Source organism: Amphiura filiformis, chromosome 10, assembly GCF_039555335.1.
Source record: "Amphiura filiformis chromosome 10, Afil_fr2py, whole genome shotgun sequence".
Lineage (NCBI taxonomy): Eukaryota > Metazoa > Echinodermata > Ophiuroidea > Amphilepidida > Amphiuridae > Amphiura > Amphiura filiformis.
Window position 1 is genome coordinate 43,535,563 of NC_092637.1, and position 16,685 is coordinate 43,552,247.

A 16,685-nucleotide genomic window follows, 5' to 3' on the forward strand; every position below is an offset into this window, starting at 1 on the left:
ATACGAGTAATAGTTTGATTTGCACCGATAAAAACGTGACTGATGATTTCCAGACGATTTTAAATCTAACCGCCGTACGAGTTCATCGTCAGTGCGTATACCTACCCGTCCCCTTTACAGACTCTCTCGAACTAAACGAGCTGATTGGCCTACTCGCACCATTTTTTAAAGGAGCTTCCTGTGGTAAAGTTTTAATAGTGTGCGACGATGGAAACAAACTTTCACCGCTACTTGTCGTAGCTTTCCTCGTTAAATATCGGGAATTCACTTTCGATCAAGCTCGTCGAATTATCAACGAGGAGTTTTTTGTGTCGAACTTCTATCGTCGACAAATCGAAAAATTTGAAGGGCAACATCGCTGGTTTATGTTTCCGTCGTAACAACCGAAGAAAAACCGCGAATCCACGCGAATTTAGACGGTGGTATTTCTTCTAAGCAGAAAAGATTAATGTCTTCTTCGCCATCTTCAGTGGTAGCTATTACCACCAAATACGACTCACTGCGAATTTTGTACGTTTCGCTGAAACACAGCGATCCAATTTGGGCTTGCATTCGGGCCTTGTCAAAAAAACTGCGCTTCCGACCGGTTTTTCTACAACGAGGCGCGTCGCCGTGTTCGGTCAGTACCTCTAGCATTGTTTTCCCAGTTCGTTTGATTTCAACGCAAGCATAAATGTTGTTACGGGAATTGTAAGCAACCAAGTCGATTTCCGAACAACTAGCCTTTGTACAACTAACGTTGTAACCTGCGTTGGTCGTCCATATTTTCGCGGTTACCGGTTCCAACCGGTTGGCTCGAAGCACGTCACACACAGGGTGCGATCCGCCCTCTTTTACGATCGATTCCACTTCACGGTCGTATTGGCGACCACGTTCGAGTCCGGCCAATCGTCCTTCGTAACACTGTTTCTTGACCCTAAATCTTGCGTTCAAAATGTGATGAGGACGATGATACGCATTGATCTGCGATGTGATACCCGACACTTCCACTTGCCGTTTCCCATTTTCGGCAATACGTTTACGACCCCTGATTACGCGCCAGTACGCTTCAGGAAGTTTCATGATTAAAGTTAATTCATATAATAGACGTTAATGGGACTCATAGGTCATACAAAAATACAACATGCCTAAAGAAACACTGCGAAAGAAAGCGCTTAAACGAAAATCTCAATCAACGAAAAACAGCGTAATATCGCCTCGTTTTTCAATCTATTCAACCTATAGATTTTGCCGAGCGATGCGGTGCTTGGGTACCCTATGGTATTCCACCCGCATGGGGCAGACCGCTGAGGCATGAATTCACTAAGCCGTACTATAAACGTTTGTTTCAATTTATCGCTGACGAAAGGGAACATGGCACCGTCTTTCCCGATAACGAAAGATTGTTTCAGTGGACAAAGTTCTGTCGACCTTATGACGTAAAAGCAGTGATATTGGCAAATCAACCTTACAATGACTCTCTACTTGCTCACGGATTGGCCTACAGCGTACCGGATGGTGTTCCCGTACCAGAAGCGCTGCGTAACGTGTTCTTGGAACTGAATCGAGACATTAGTGCGCCTATCCCAAAATCTGGGAATCTTGAGCCTTGGGCAAAAAGAGGTGTTCTCTTACTCAATATAATCGGTACTGTGAGAGCTTTCAATCATTTCACGCATCACGATCGTGGCTGGGAGGAATTTACAAAAGCCGTACTTCAATTTCTCTCTGATACCTACTCCAATCTAGTGTTTATGTTATGGGGATCTTTCGCCCAGAAATTTACCCATTGTATCGATGCTAAACGTCATTTCGTTTTAAAAACGAGTCATCCGTCATCATTATCGGTCGATCGTGGTTTTCATCGGTGTGGTCACTTCTCGAAAACCAATTTGTATCTTCGCGAGATGGGTAAACCACCGATCGACTGGCATCTTTAATTCTATTTTTTCTTCCATCCCGACCTGCAACCACAATCCAAGCATCCGCTTATCGAGTTCCTACCGCCGCATAGATAACATCGCACGTATTCGGCGATATAGTCACGAAGAAAATATCGTAATTTCTCCTGGTTGTGATTACCGCAGAGTTTGTTTTTGCCGATACACGGCACTGCCGTACGATAGGCTAAATATTCAACGATATTACTTGACGGACAGTCTATATAAGAACTAATTGAATCTACGTTCTCTAACAAAGTGTATTGGTTGCTCCAGCACACGATCAACTCTGGAATCATATCGTCACTTCTCAAAATGTCACGAAATGATGAAGTTCTCACGAGACCTAATCCCTCTCGGTTTGTTATTTTGCCCATTCAGTACCACGACATTTGGCATATGTATAAACAGGCAGAGGCCTCTTTTTGGACAGTTTCGGAAATAGATCTACCAAGGACATCGATCACTGGATCAATCTTACCGAGAAAGAGAGACAATTTTTGAAATTTATTCTAGCTTTTTTTGCCTCAAGTGACGGAATAATAATCGAAAATTTAGCGACGAGGTTCTGTCGAGATGTTCAAATTCCGGAAGCGCGTGCTTTTTATGGTTTTCAGATTGCTATGGAAAATATCCATTCCGAAATGTACAGTACCCTCATCGACACATATATTCGAGACGGGGACGAGAGAATGAGATTGCTGAGCGCCTTGGAAACAATTCCAGCGGTGACGAAAAAAGCAGAATGGGCTTTACGCTGGATTGAAGATGACGAAAATAATTTTGCCACCAGACTCGTAGCTTTTGCCGTAGTAGAAGGTGTGTTCTTCTCGGGATCATTCGCCGCTATTTACTGGCTCAAAAACGCGGCCTGATGCCAGGTTTGACATTTTCCAACGAGCTTATCAGTCGTGACGAAGCCCTTCATTGCGATTTTGCGTGTTTACTATTTTCCCATCTGAAAAACAAACCTTCTCGACACGAGGTCTTGAGTATCGTTCGGGAAGCTGTCGACATCGAAGGTGAATTCATGACGGATGCTTTGTCGTGTTCACTGATTGGTATGAACGAGCGACTTATGCGTCGCTATATTGAATTTATAGCGGATCGATTATTGATCGAGCTTGGTTTTGACAAGTTTTACAACGTAAATAATCCTTTCGATTTCATGGAAAATATTTCCTTGGAGGGTAAAACGAATTTCTTTGAACGTCGTGTCGGTGAATACCAGAAAGCGGGAGTTATGGCAAAGGATCGAACATTTACGCTCGATGCAGAATTTTAACGGACAACACGCAAATATGCGTGTAACACAATGAATAAAAAGACGTTTATGTTCATGCCACCCGTCAAAATCAGACAGTTCATCATTTATATTATTACAATTATTTACTAATGTAATGTGACAAATACTAATTGAAATAAGATTTTAGATAATGGCTATAGCGTTAGGGTTATATGAAGAGCTTATTTCCAAACCGTGTTAAGTCCACCCACCTTCAAAATTGAGATTTTGATGAAAATGAGTAGTGAGTAACTAGGGCTATCCAGCAATGTGAGTGCTTTTTTCCAAAATTAGTCAAGTCCCGAAATATTGACACACAAAGTACCAATCCAGTTTGGTAGCAAACTGTGTTAAGTCCACGAACAATGCCCTTGTGGGTAGCTTGTAGGCAAGTAGCACGGCATAGGGCTTCCAATAGTTAATCGCCCAAGTTCTGCATGATTGATAACACTGCCTTGCTTTGTGTCTTCGTTCTTGTTTGGTCCTGAGACTAGTATACCTGAATTTGGTCTGAATAAAAAGTTGTTGTTGTTGGTTTTTGTTTTAATAATTAGTAGGCCTAGTTTGTATGGGATTTCTTAAATATTTGATAGATACCTCCAGAAAGACATGAGAAGGGGGAGAGGGAGAGGTTGTGATGGTAGAATTAATGTTAGAGGATGGTGATAGAGTTAGTTTTTGATATTATTATTTTGTATGATTATCAAAATGTGCTACTAAATTCAAGGTATTATTTTAAAGTTAAAGGTATAAAAAACTTAGGACTTAAAGACTTAAAAACTTATGGCTGTCAATATGACTATTATGAGATTAGGGTGGCAGCATGGGGGAGGGGGAATTGTGATAACTGATAATGTGATAAAACAAGTGGGTATTTCGGGTCATCACTTATTGTCAGTGAAATGATGTTGATTTAATTCTGAGAAATGCAATACAACTCAGTTTTGAATTTTGAACTATTTTAAACATCGAATTTTGGTAACAAAAATGGTTGGGAGGAGGGGGTTCGAGATGCAAGGTGTTTTGTGGTAAAATTGTGTTTTATAGTAGAGAGAATCACATTTTGTATGTTTTTAATAAATTTGTTATCTTTTAAGACTAGTTTGAGAAAAAATATGGTTAGTTCTGTGTTAGTCCATGCCAGAAATTGAGTTTTGTGTCAAAACGTGTTAAGTCAATGCTATTTTTAAAACAAATTAATTCATTTAAAAAAATCAAAAGTCTCTAGATTTTAACTTAACATGTTTTATGGTCCTATATATGTCACCTTCACTTCACTGTAATTTTATAGAAATCGAACTTTATTTCATTGCTATAAAGAAAATTCCTGATTTTCTTCAAAGTGAATCTTGTGGACTTAACACGGTTTGGAAATAAGCTCTTCATATATCGAAAATATAAGATCTAGTTATTCCAAAAGTGAAAATACGCCTTATAAATTTACTTAATTATAAATCAAGATAGATGGCAAGTACTGTTAGTGGCTTTTATTTCATCGTGGACTTTATTGTGAGTGCATAATCACGCTTTCATTACCGTACGCCTGCATTTTGCCATAAACACGCATTCCCAGCAAACACAAAACATTTTTGACATTATTCGCAAAAGGTTACAAAAGGTTGCCATATTTTTTATAACGTTTTGTGTTTTCTGGGTTTGTATAATTTTAAAAATAAGTAAAAATACATTTATAACAGCATAGATTTTACTCAATATGCATTGAATAGTTTATGATAAAATTATTACAGAAAAAATCTAAAGCAAGGTTATATAAATTATCAAAGAAAATAAATATAAATTTCAAAGACCAAAAAGGAACCACAAAAATGAATTCATAAATGATATATATCTATATTACATGTAGGCCTATAATGAGACAAATTATGATCCAGTTTTTGGACACAATGTTTTTAGGAATAATCTTTGTGATCTTTCTGGATGTTGCTCTCAACTCAAGATAGCTCATATTACGACACGTGAAACTGCTATCTTCAGTAGATAGCAGCATTTACATAGTCAAATATGAACTCTGCTATCTACTGAAGATAGCTCATATTACGATAGAACTTATCCCTTTGAATAAGAATGAACGTTTACCAGCTTCAGTTCTGGCTTTGAAATTTAACGCAATACATGCATTACCACGTGTATCGTGAAGATGACTGGATCACAGAAGTAAAAATTGTTTGCATATACTGTGTAGCAAAACCGGCAATATATTTATAAGAAATAATAAAAGTTATATGCATAAAGCAACATAACTGCAATTTGTATAATAATACAGATTAAAATATATGATATATTAATGGGCCTTTTTAACATCAATAAATGAAAAATTAATTTATCATACAATTTACAGTCAAGTACATATGTCTACGTATTGTCTAAGGTTGCTGAGAAGCTTCCATTTAAGTTTTTACCCTGATTAAAGAGACGGTGTCCTATACATGGCCATACATTACCATACATGACTATACATGATCATATATAGCTATAAGCGGTTATACAAGCTTGTACGTGCTTATATGCATGGCTATACATGCCTATCCATAGCTATGCATGGCCATACATGACCATTCACAGCTATACATAGCTATGCATGACTATACATGCCTATACGCAGCTATACATGGCCATATATAGCTATTAATACATGGCTGATAGCTAGGCATGACTATACATTTCTATACACACCAATACATGCCTATACACAGCTATGCATGGTTATATATAATTATAACCATAAATGCTTATACATGGCTATACATAGCTAGACTATACGGAGCTATACATGATCATATAATAGATATGCATGGCTATATATAGCTTTGCATGTCCATACACGCCTTTATATAGCTATACATGGCCATACATAGCTACACATGCAAATACATAGCTATGATTGCGTGGCTAATAATGATTATGATGAAATTGGAACACAATTTTGATCAAATTGGCGGGTGTCCATTTCAGTTGGTGGTTTCTCTGTTGGGCCTATATAGTTGAAGGTAATCGGGAACAATAAGGGCGTACGTGCAATTGTCGTATCGACTTTTATCATAGTGTATATCATAAACGTATCACGCAACAATAAAAGCAAACAATCATGAGACAGAATCTCCGTGTTTTCTCATTATGATACTTTATTACCTTTAATGATCATTATTTGTTGTTTTAAAAAAATCTCTTTATACACTCGCGCTCCTGCCTGATAATCCGCGGCAAGAATGATCCACCCCAACCCAAAAACAAAAATGAAACGATAGAAAATTCAGGAAAACTGACTGCGATCAATAAGGGGTTTTAAAGCAAGCTCTTCGGTTAAGTCTAATTTTCGACCCAGTTCCCACTCACGTTGCACACAAGCATCGCACCATTCCGAGCTAAAGTCCACGTATTTTAGCACTATATCGAGAAATTTCTGTCCTGTATTGAGCAATGATGTGGTGGATTGGAACTGCGTATTGACGTTGAATTTCGGCAAGAATAGTTGATATCTGCGAAAGCTTTCCTCAAAGGGAATGGTGAATTTCAACGAGGGAAAGTTGTCGTTTTTATCAACGACGTGGGTGTCGAAAGTCAATGCGTCCTGTATTATATTTCGGGCTGAAATGACGCCGTATAACTGACCCGAATGATTCAAGTTATTCGTCGAATAACTCATCGCTATACTCCCTTCTTTGTTCCACGTGAGATGAGAGTGTAACAGATAGTTGTAAGAAGCCTGCATTCGCAAATCAAAGTTGTCTCTCACCGTTACGTTAGTGGCACCCGTCGAGGGGAAATGCAGAACTGTCGATCCGTGACCAGTAGGTGATCGGAATTCGATCATATCATCTTGAAGTTTCGATCCACGCACGTGATTAGAAAAAGATGCACTTGCTGACTTTGTCAAATGCACCACGTTTTGAGAGGATACTATATTTACCAAATAAAAAGTAACTTTGGCGCGTCCATCACTCGACTTTACTATCAGTCGCTCGCTCATTTTGTACGTTCAGTTTCATACAAAATCCGTTCTTATCCCTCTTTACATTGGGTAACTCCAAAGTCGAAGTTAAGCGATGTCGCTCTGCGTCGTTCACGGTGAAAATAAAAAGCATTATCGGCTTACTCAAATCCAGAACTCCGTTGTCGAATTCTTTTTCCGCGAGTAACAGTGCCTTGCGAAGAAATCGTATTAAGTCAAAGTGAACGAGTGGTTGATATATCAACCAATCTACAAATACCGTGTTTGTCGCCAGTAGTTTCTTGCGGAAAGCTACGCCACCGACCCTACACGGGTGCACAACGGCATTTATCACTAACAGGTCTTCGTTGATGCATGTTAGTCGTACGACTGGTGTTAGGTGAAGGCAAACTTCCTCTTCCACGAGGTCATCGGGTCGTCGAAGCTCCGGGATGGGACTCGATAGAGTTTTCAGTGTTCTCACTGTGTTCTTTCCAAAAATATCTTCTACCTGGTCCAACAGCGGAGTTCCTTCTACATTAAACCAGTCCAAGGTACTCGAGTATGCATTTATACAAGACCAAAGATTTTCCTCTTCTACACTCATCGCTCCGCGGAGTGCCGCGTTGTGAGCGCACAATTTCGTCACTACTCGTTTCGATGCGTCGTATACTGTCTGATCGGTGATGTGCATTAGATCGGCGTATCTAGCGTCGTTGTGAGATCGAGGTGCTTTAAATCCCATGATTTCGGCAACGACTAGAGCTAGCGAATAAAGGTCCGAAAATACGCCGGAAATGAACCGCTTCTCGTAACTGTCCGCCATGATAGCGGATATGTCGCGATAGCAGATTGTGGTCAGTTCGGTGTCGTATAAACAAAAGTAATTCCCCTCCGTGTCCGTTTGTAACGAATTACCAAAGTCTATCAATCGAAATCGATCGCTTAGCCTATCGTAGACGATATTGTTGATAGACAGGTCGCAGTGATAAATATGATGCGACTCTAAAAAGTCTATAGCGTCTCGACCTTGTCTTAATAAACACGCGGGTTCAAGCACGTAGGCTTGATGGATCCAGTAACCCAAACTTCGTCCAACGTGCGTCATATTTATCTCCCCGATCATTGACAGCTGTTCGCCATTCCTTAAAACATGCGTCTCGCGAGTCAGCGAAGTTATCACCGGCGTGTATTTTCCTTCGACGTCATTTTTACTCAATTTTTTCATAATGTTAAATTCATCTTCGCTACCCGATATCAGAGTTCTCACTTCAGTCAATTCCTCCTCATTTTCACACTTCTCAAGTAAGTAATTATGCGAGGCGTGATGAAAGCGTTTGACCACGATGAGTTTGTCTGGCAGGGAATACGCCGTTCCGTAAGTGCCTTCGTCCGTAAAGTGCAGCTGACACGATGTGGCAATAATCTCCGCGGGCATTGGTCGTATAACGTGATTGAAGCTATCCGTCGATTGAGTATAAAGTGTCATCATTCCCTGGAATTATGTCTGACACCGGTATCTCGAGTATCTCTGCCAAAATCTTAGCTCTGCGTTCTGGAGAAATAAATCGAAATAGGGACACCATGCAGTTTATATCCTTCTTTTTGTGCTCTACACGAGGGCGTAGTGGTACTCCGGTGCGCTGCATCCAATCGCGCAAAACGTTATTCACAATGAACCGTTGCCAATATACGACGCACGAATCCATGACCCTTTCAAAACTTTCACCTTCGGTAGAACTACGCGTCGCACTTCGAGGGGTGTCGTACGACGATCCGCGGTCCGTAAAGGTAATCGTGCCCAAAAATACATTTTTTACATGGTGATTGAATTCTTCTATCGCGCTGTCAATATCTAACATTTTCACATCCAGACGATGCGCCTCCAGGCGCTTGTCTTCTAAATTAATCCGCACGCCATTTTCTTGTTCGTCGTACGCGAATCCGTCACCCCGTGGCTTTCGACGCAATTCGGCATTAACTCTTCGAGATTCGTACAGTTCCGCTATCAGTCGATCTCGGTCGTTCGAAGCGCACACGTACTCGCTTTCAAAATCGACGGTTTGAGGAATGTGAATTTGATGGCCTTCGGAAATGGTCGAAGAAGTTCGTTTTTTGAGTAAAGCGTTCATAGCGTGTTGTGTTACGCGTTCCTCTTTTTTTTCGTATTCGAGCTGTAAACGATTTTCTTCCTCAAATGCATCGGGCTTTTTACCTGTAACCAGAACTGGTGGTGCGGCGTTACGCGCGCTAGTGATTTGGAAACCGCGCATTTGTTCCAAGTGATCCGCATTTTGACGCAGATGACTCAGCGCGCTTCGCACTCGTAATTTAGAATCCGGGTAATCCATAAACGTTATCTCTAACGGCTCTCCGTCGTAATCCCTCGCGTGATAAGAGCCAGAATCATCGCGGAAAATTATATATTCTTCTTCGCTGACGCACTCTGGGATACTAATACAGTCCGTCATCGATTCTCTGTACCGAATCACCACAAATCCGTATATCCACACGGAACGTATCAATTCTCGGACGAAAGTCTGAAGTAATCCCTCCAGCGTGACGGTAAAAAGAGCCGTGAGCGTAGACGACCAGTGTCGCGTCTGTTTCCCAGCCAAAGACCGCACTTCTTCTTCGACCCCTCCCTCGAACATGGCACGTAATGAGATAGCGTTCGTCACGCGAGTCAGAAGGCAACGACACACGGGATATTTTTCAAATATGTCTCGTAGACGACACATAAACGTTTCGTCTAAGAAGTACAAGTGCTTCGCGTCCTTTCCTCGAAATTCATTCTCTATGGTTTTTAAAGCCTTATTACGTCTTTCCAGAGATAGAATTTCGTAGCTTGAGGCCGCCTGAAACATGTTGGTGCTCGTTCTACTTCTATTACAAGCGACTGTCGCCGTTAACGTTACACCGACAGCAGTGCTATTTACCAAACTCTATATCTGCACAAACGATACCCGAGTATCAACATCTAGCGACAAGGTGCTAACCATTCCCACTCGCCGTTGCTATGTCTGCCATTAATACACTCGAGACCCGTCTGAAGGCGAGCTTCGTTGTCTCCGTTGTCAGACTTTCGTGGTTCACGGCAACGTTTCGTATAACCGTTTGCTCAGAACCATTTTACCTGGAGCGCTTGTGGAAGGTGTGTGACGAAGTGCGTCGAAAATTTGACGTTTGCTTCTACATGCACGTGATTAGAGAAAATGGAAAAGAACCGGTCGCCGTTGAAGTAATAGTAGACGAGGAATATAGTTACGTTGCCGTTGATCCCGTCACCGTAGGCGAGTGTCAGACCGCTCTCACCGAAGCTTTCGAGGATATTACGTACCGGGGTAGTTATCGATTGACGGAGAGTACGGTGTACGTCTGCGAACTCAAGTTAGATCACAGAGGGGCCTATAACGTCGGGCATGCCATGGATCGACTCTACCGAAGCAATATTTCGATCCGACTCTATCCAGGAGCCAATGATCAACCCTTCTGTCAAACCTTTTACGCTGTCGAGTATCGAAAGGATGAAAAGCTTCAACGGAAATCGATTCCTCGTGGAATCGTGTTACTGCTAGCGGTTGTTATAACGATTTGCTTTTTTGCTATCAGTTACTAGCGATTTCCCTGCACAGTTTACGCAGCTCACCATTGAGGGTCACGAGGTGTTTCAAGAGATCTACGTTTTCATCGTTTCTCATCATCATCCGAGTATATTTATCCGAAAGAAGTCGATAATGATAAAATTGCTCTTCGCAAATTTCTCTATAAGTGGGAAGGCTGTGCAGGCAAAAATGTGTGATCACGATTTCTGGAGTTAAACCGTCAATAAAGCGTTCCTGACTCGGGTGACATTGTTTAATTTGATTCTTTAAAATATCGCACACAAATTTTGCTCGCGTACCGCTTGGACGACACGGCCAGTGACGAAATAGCCGTTCGGCGTGCACAAAAGCGTTGTATCTTTCCGATCCAGGATCTGTCGACGCAAGACGGCGTTGTTCTTCAGTTATCGTGAAATTACATAAAAAACAGTCGTGTTCAGTCCACTCCCCCATCATCAATAATAACCCGAGTATCCGAGTAAATACAGTAATCTATTTTCGTCTACGTTAGATTTAAGCCAATTTTTGTGAGTTCTAAAATTCAATTTCAACAGATGCTTTTCATGAGTCGATTCGACGCTCTTACTCACAACGAGACTAGCTAGTTTTGCCGCCGTTAATAGTAAAAACGTCGTTGAGGCTAGAATGCTCGTTTCCGGAGCCAACGAAATGGGCAGCAGAAAAATGAGCGCGTGCAAAGGTGCTAAATAAAAAGTCGCCGACAGCACAAAAATCCAAACTCGAACGTAAAGTGCGTTGTTAAAACAGGCTGTCGGAGCGATAACGCTGATTAGAAAAAGTAGAGTCAAAAACACGCTTATCACTTTACTCCCGCTGGTCCAATTCAAATATATCTCGCTGGGAACGGAGGAAAACAAACGCGTATAAAACTCTTCTTTCACAGCTTCGACGTAATCTATTTCCTCATTTTTCGCAACGTCTTGATAGCCACCAAAAATCAACACCTCGCGAAGATTTTCGTCGCCCGAAATGCGTTTTCGTGCAATGGACAAAGCGACGTTTCGCTGTCTCGATTCTCCAGTCACTAAATTGATAACGTTACAAGGCAATATCGACGATATAAAAGAGATCAGAGAGCTTGCGTATAGAATAACGCTAATGGCATCCCATTTCTCGGTCAGACGAACCGAACACGGTTTTTGACCCACTTTGTAGGCGTCGTAACACCAGTATATTTCCGCTCTTTCTTTGGCAAAAAATTGAAAAACTATAGTCGATGCAAAAGCGTACGTCAACAAAAGGGCAACAACCTTTCTTACGATCCATTGTCGGCGCGGTAACACGAAACTTCCGGCAAAAAATCGTTGCAACTTGCGTAATCGATCCATATCGACGCAGTTCAGTATTGTTTGCGTACACATATATATGTATATATATCTGTAATCATGTTTTAAATGTCTCTATCGTGTAAGCCTGACAACACCATATAGTCATCTGATCTTCTACGTGTTTGATTTCTATATCTATCTATTACATACTTCCCTTTAGAGGCATCATGGGCTTCGATATCATATTAGTGGATGAGGACGGAGACCAGGTACATGATCACGTAGAGTATCTCTCCTATAATTGGGGCATGAGCAGATTCGGCAATTGGCGCGAAATATTCTATATCGGGGACATTTTCGGAAAGTCAAACGGCGTTATCCAGAAACTACAAAACGCACTCTCGATTCTAACCTCTAAGGGCTACGATCCGGACCTAAGTAAAATCAAAGTTGACGGCTGGGGTCACCCGTTGTCCGACGAGATCAAACTTACCGAGAAGGAGTTGGAGGAACACAGAGGCCATATGTTCGCTCATCACATAAACAGATTCCTCGAGTTGGCGCGCCGATACCCAGATGCCTATTGGTACGACGTGGGAATGGAGCGTGTCGGAGCTCGTAAATAAATCGGGATTTTAATAGATATTTCACGTCTAAATAGAGTACCTCGAGTCTTGTCAGTGATGTACAGAAAACTCGAAATTAAACCCTCTCTCGTACTTGGCCAGCTGACGTTCATCCACTCAACCATTGAGTCTTCGCGGTCTAATTTTCTTTTCTCCCTTTCAAAAAGTTCATCATCTGAATCCTCCTTCTCGAAGATAATGTGACATTCTCTGTCATGGGAAAAAATCCAGCTGATAGGCAACGGATAAGAATGTTTGAAATACCATATACATTTAATGTACTCGGTCGTACCTCGGGCGGAGAAAACATAGTCGTAATCAAGCTCGACAATTTGACGTTCAAAGTTATCTTCTAATCCCGATAGGTTTAATTCGCATCGATACAATGACAGACTATCGAGCTCTCGAATCTCGTTTAACGACATTAGAGTTTCGTTACTTATACTAATATCACTCAAAGCGATTCGGCAAAGATGAGGGCATAATGGAATCACGAATTTCACCGCCTCGGAATACACTTGATCGTAAAATTCGATTCGACTGATTTTAATCCATGGACGACCCGTCACCAACAATCGACGCCACGTACGGCAAACGCTTGAACATCTAAGCTTATCATTTGTTTCTAGATAAGAAAAGACCCCTTGCAGAATTGGAACGGGGAGTAATTCACCGTAAAGTTCTTCCATTTGTTTTTTTCAGTTAAATCTCAACCTCTGTCTTAAGTATTCTTCAGAAAACTAAGTTTTATAGACGAAATAACCGCGAATCCACCAAAATCTAGCTGAGAAAACAGTGGTACGCGTACATTATATACCACTGTATAATGGTGACGATATTTGGTTCGAATAGATAACGGGTACATTGAGCTTATTCAAGGTAGTAACTATGTTTGGCAAATAAAATGATAATATTGCAAGACAAACTGAGCGTTAAACCGTGTTTTATTATATCTCGTCGAATTTATTTAATTGAAATGAATCGTAGAAACTACGTAATTAGTCCAATTGTGACCAATCTCGATGCGACGCTAGCGTCCACGTTCAGGTACGCCTTGATACAATACGATGTAATGAATAGTAGTGTAGGTCCAAGAAAATGAAAAATAAAAATATTATATTCGTCAGTCATCGGCATAAGTATTTTGCTAACTGACGCTACAACGTAATAATTTCCGTCTCCAACTAGCTCGATATTCATACGCGATACCAGGTTTTTGGGTATTAAAACCAACGCTAACTCTTTAGGAGCCATTAAGATGGAAACCCGATCGCTGGCTAAACAATTTCACCGGCTCCAGAAGAATATTCAAAGTATGTCTAATGGCCAAGCCGATGTGATATATTGGGAAAATGATCTTAGCGCCATCGAAGTGGTCATCGCTCCAACTCATGGGTTATATAAAGGAGGTGAATTCATATTTCAGGTAAGACTATCGCAATTTTAGAGGTAAATACCGCTGTTTTTATTATTATTATTATTATTATTATTATCATTATTATTTTATCTTTTTGTGCAGATAAATCCTGGATTTCCACCTAGTGTGTTTTGCAAAACTAAAATTTATCATCCTAATATTGACAGCTTAGAAAGTGACGGTGAGGTATGCCTAAATCTGCTGGACGAACACTGGACCGAGAATAGGGACTTGGAAGATATTATTCAAGGAATACTCTTTCTTCTATACAACCCGAATTTGGAAGATCCTCTTACTTGTGTATTTTCTCCCAATATGCATTGGAATACGTTCGTAGATAATGTCAAAACATCCTTAGATGGTGGGTGCGTAGATGGGTATAAATTTTCATGAGTATCGTCGAGTTGAACGCGTTAAAAAAACACTCGTACACATCACTGTGCATTGTAAAGTGTAAGACAACAAGGTAGTCTTTCCTGACCCTGGATATCCTCGCAAAATAAACTCGTAGACATCACTGTGCATCGTGAAATGTAACAAGGTAGTATTTCCAGTTCCTGGATGTTGAAGAAAATACACTCGTAAACATCGCATTATATCGCGAAGTGTAACAACAAGGTAGTCTTTCCTGACCCTGGACAACCTCACAAAATAAATTCGTAGATATCACTGTGCATTATGAAGTGTAACGACGAGGTAGTATTTCCGCTGTTTTTACGATGTACGTAAAATAAATTGAACTACTACGTGATAATTAATACTAGGAACTTGCTATCAGCAGTAGATATAGGGTATTGATGAACTATAAACTTGCTATCAGCAGTAGATAAGCATAAAGGGGATTTATTAAAGTACTTGCTATCAGCCGTAGATACGGGTCGTTGATGAACTACTTGCTACCGGCAGTAGATACGGGGCATTGATGAACTACTTGCTATCCACTGAAGATAGCACGACGAGATCAACCCCGTCGGTCGCTAGCTACGTTTGTACTTCATCAACGCCAATATCGGCAGTGGATAGTTACACCACTTCATCAGCACCACTATCATCAGTAGATAACTGCATCGCTCCATCTCTCTTCGCATAGGCCTACCGACTAGTTAGCAAAAGGGTTAACACGCAATACACAGCTGTATGGAACGCGTATATGCTATCTACCGAAGATAGCGCACAGTGCATACCCAGCAAACGCAAAACGTGTTCGACAGTCTAACATGCTGCAATATGTCAACGTGGATTTGATCTAAACACACGGGCTTTGAGCAATGCAAGAATAGTTTTATTTACTACGTTTCATTTTGGATATTTCGCGAACTTGGCGTCCAACTTAAGCAGATCGCTCATGAATCTGTCGTTGGGTCTAATGATGTCTCTTTTGTCTCTTACTAGGGCTTCTGCGTCTTTTAGACGCATGTTAAATCGCACCATCAAATAGGCAATTACTATCGTTGGACTACGGGAAATTCCGTAGGAGCAATGGACTAACACGTTGCCTTCGATTCCCGCGTCAATAAAATCGGCGGCTTCTTGAAAATACCGCCAGAAATTCTCATAGTGGTCATCGAGAATTTTAATACGCTTATATTTTATGTCTGTATACTGAATCGGTTCGTCGATTTCCAATGTCAATATATGAGTGATATTGTTCTTCCGTAATACCTTTTCATCTTCCGCCGTCTTGAACGACCCAATAAAAATTCGCCGATAAATCTGGCTGATAATATGGCTTTTTTTTTCTATGGACATTATAACGATCGAATTGAATAGTTCAAATATTTGTATAATTATGAGTAAACTATATGCAAGCTTCCGGATCCGTTTTGCACGAATCGTCTCGTTTATATCTCGTTCTATTCTTTGAATTGTTTTCAAAATCACTGCTTCACCTTTGTTTTTAATTTTGTTTTCGCGCGTGTTTTCTAGTAGTTATTTTCCTATATCGAAAAGAACAAAAAAGTCAATGGTCGCACCTCTCCAGAATGATTGGTTACCGGTTACATATGCAAGGTAAAATATACATAAGGTCGTGTGCTCAAGCATTTCCCCGATCGAATCGAAAATGGTCTCAAAGTATTTAGATTGACGCAAGAAACAAAAATGTTATAATTTTGCACATCTGAAATGTATATATGGTAATAAAAATGCGGGTCAAAGGTCAACCAGTATAAACCGCCATTATGATCCTATATATATCACCGTGTTCACCTTTACTATATTATACCATCTAGCAGTAAAATTAGGAATCTTATCCATGCAAGCTTCAATCGGAGAATATTGAAAATCTGACCAGTGTGCAAAAGGTCAACGACGATTTGCTACGCCTATAACTATATATAACTACGGATAAATCTGAAACAAATACTCTAACCGATGAAACCTCGTAGGGAATTGCACACAACGATAATTCACACATGCACGACTCAAATGTACGCGATATAATTTTAATTATCAAAGTATAACTTGTTAACATCATTTCACGTATTTACACTACACTGTTAGCATTAATTAGTCAAAAAAAAAGTGGTCTAATTGGACTCATATTAATCATGCAAGATAATTCGAGAAATGTTGCTGAAATTGGAATGACGCCAA

General features: G+C 40.6%; 1 pseudogene; it reads left to right on the plus strand.

Moving 5' to 3' along the window:
• The first annotated feature begins 2,234 nt into the window (after positions 1–2,234).
• LOC140161908 (ribonucleoside-diphosphate reductase subunit M2 pseudogene) lies at positions 2,235–3,204 on the plus strand (annotated as a pseudogene).
• The last annotated feature ends 13,481 nt before the right edge of the window (positions 3,205–16,685 follow it).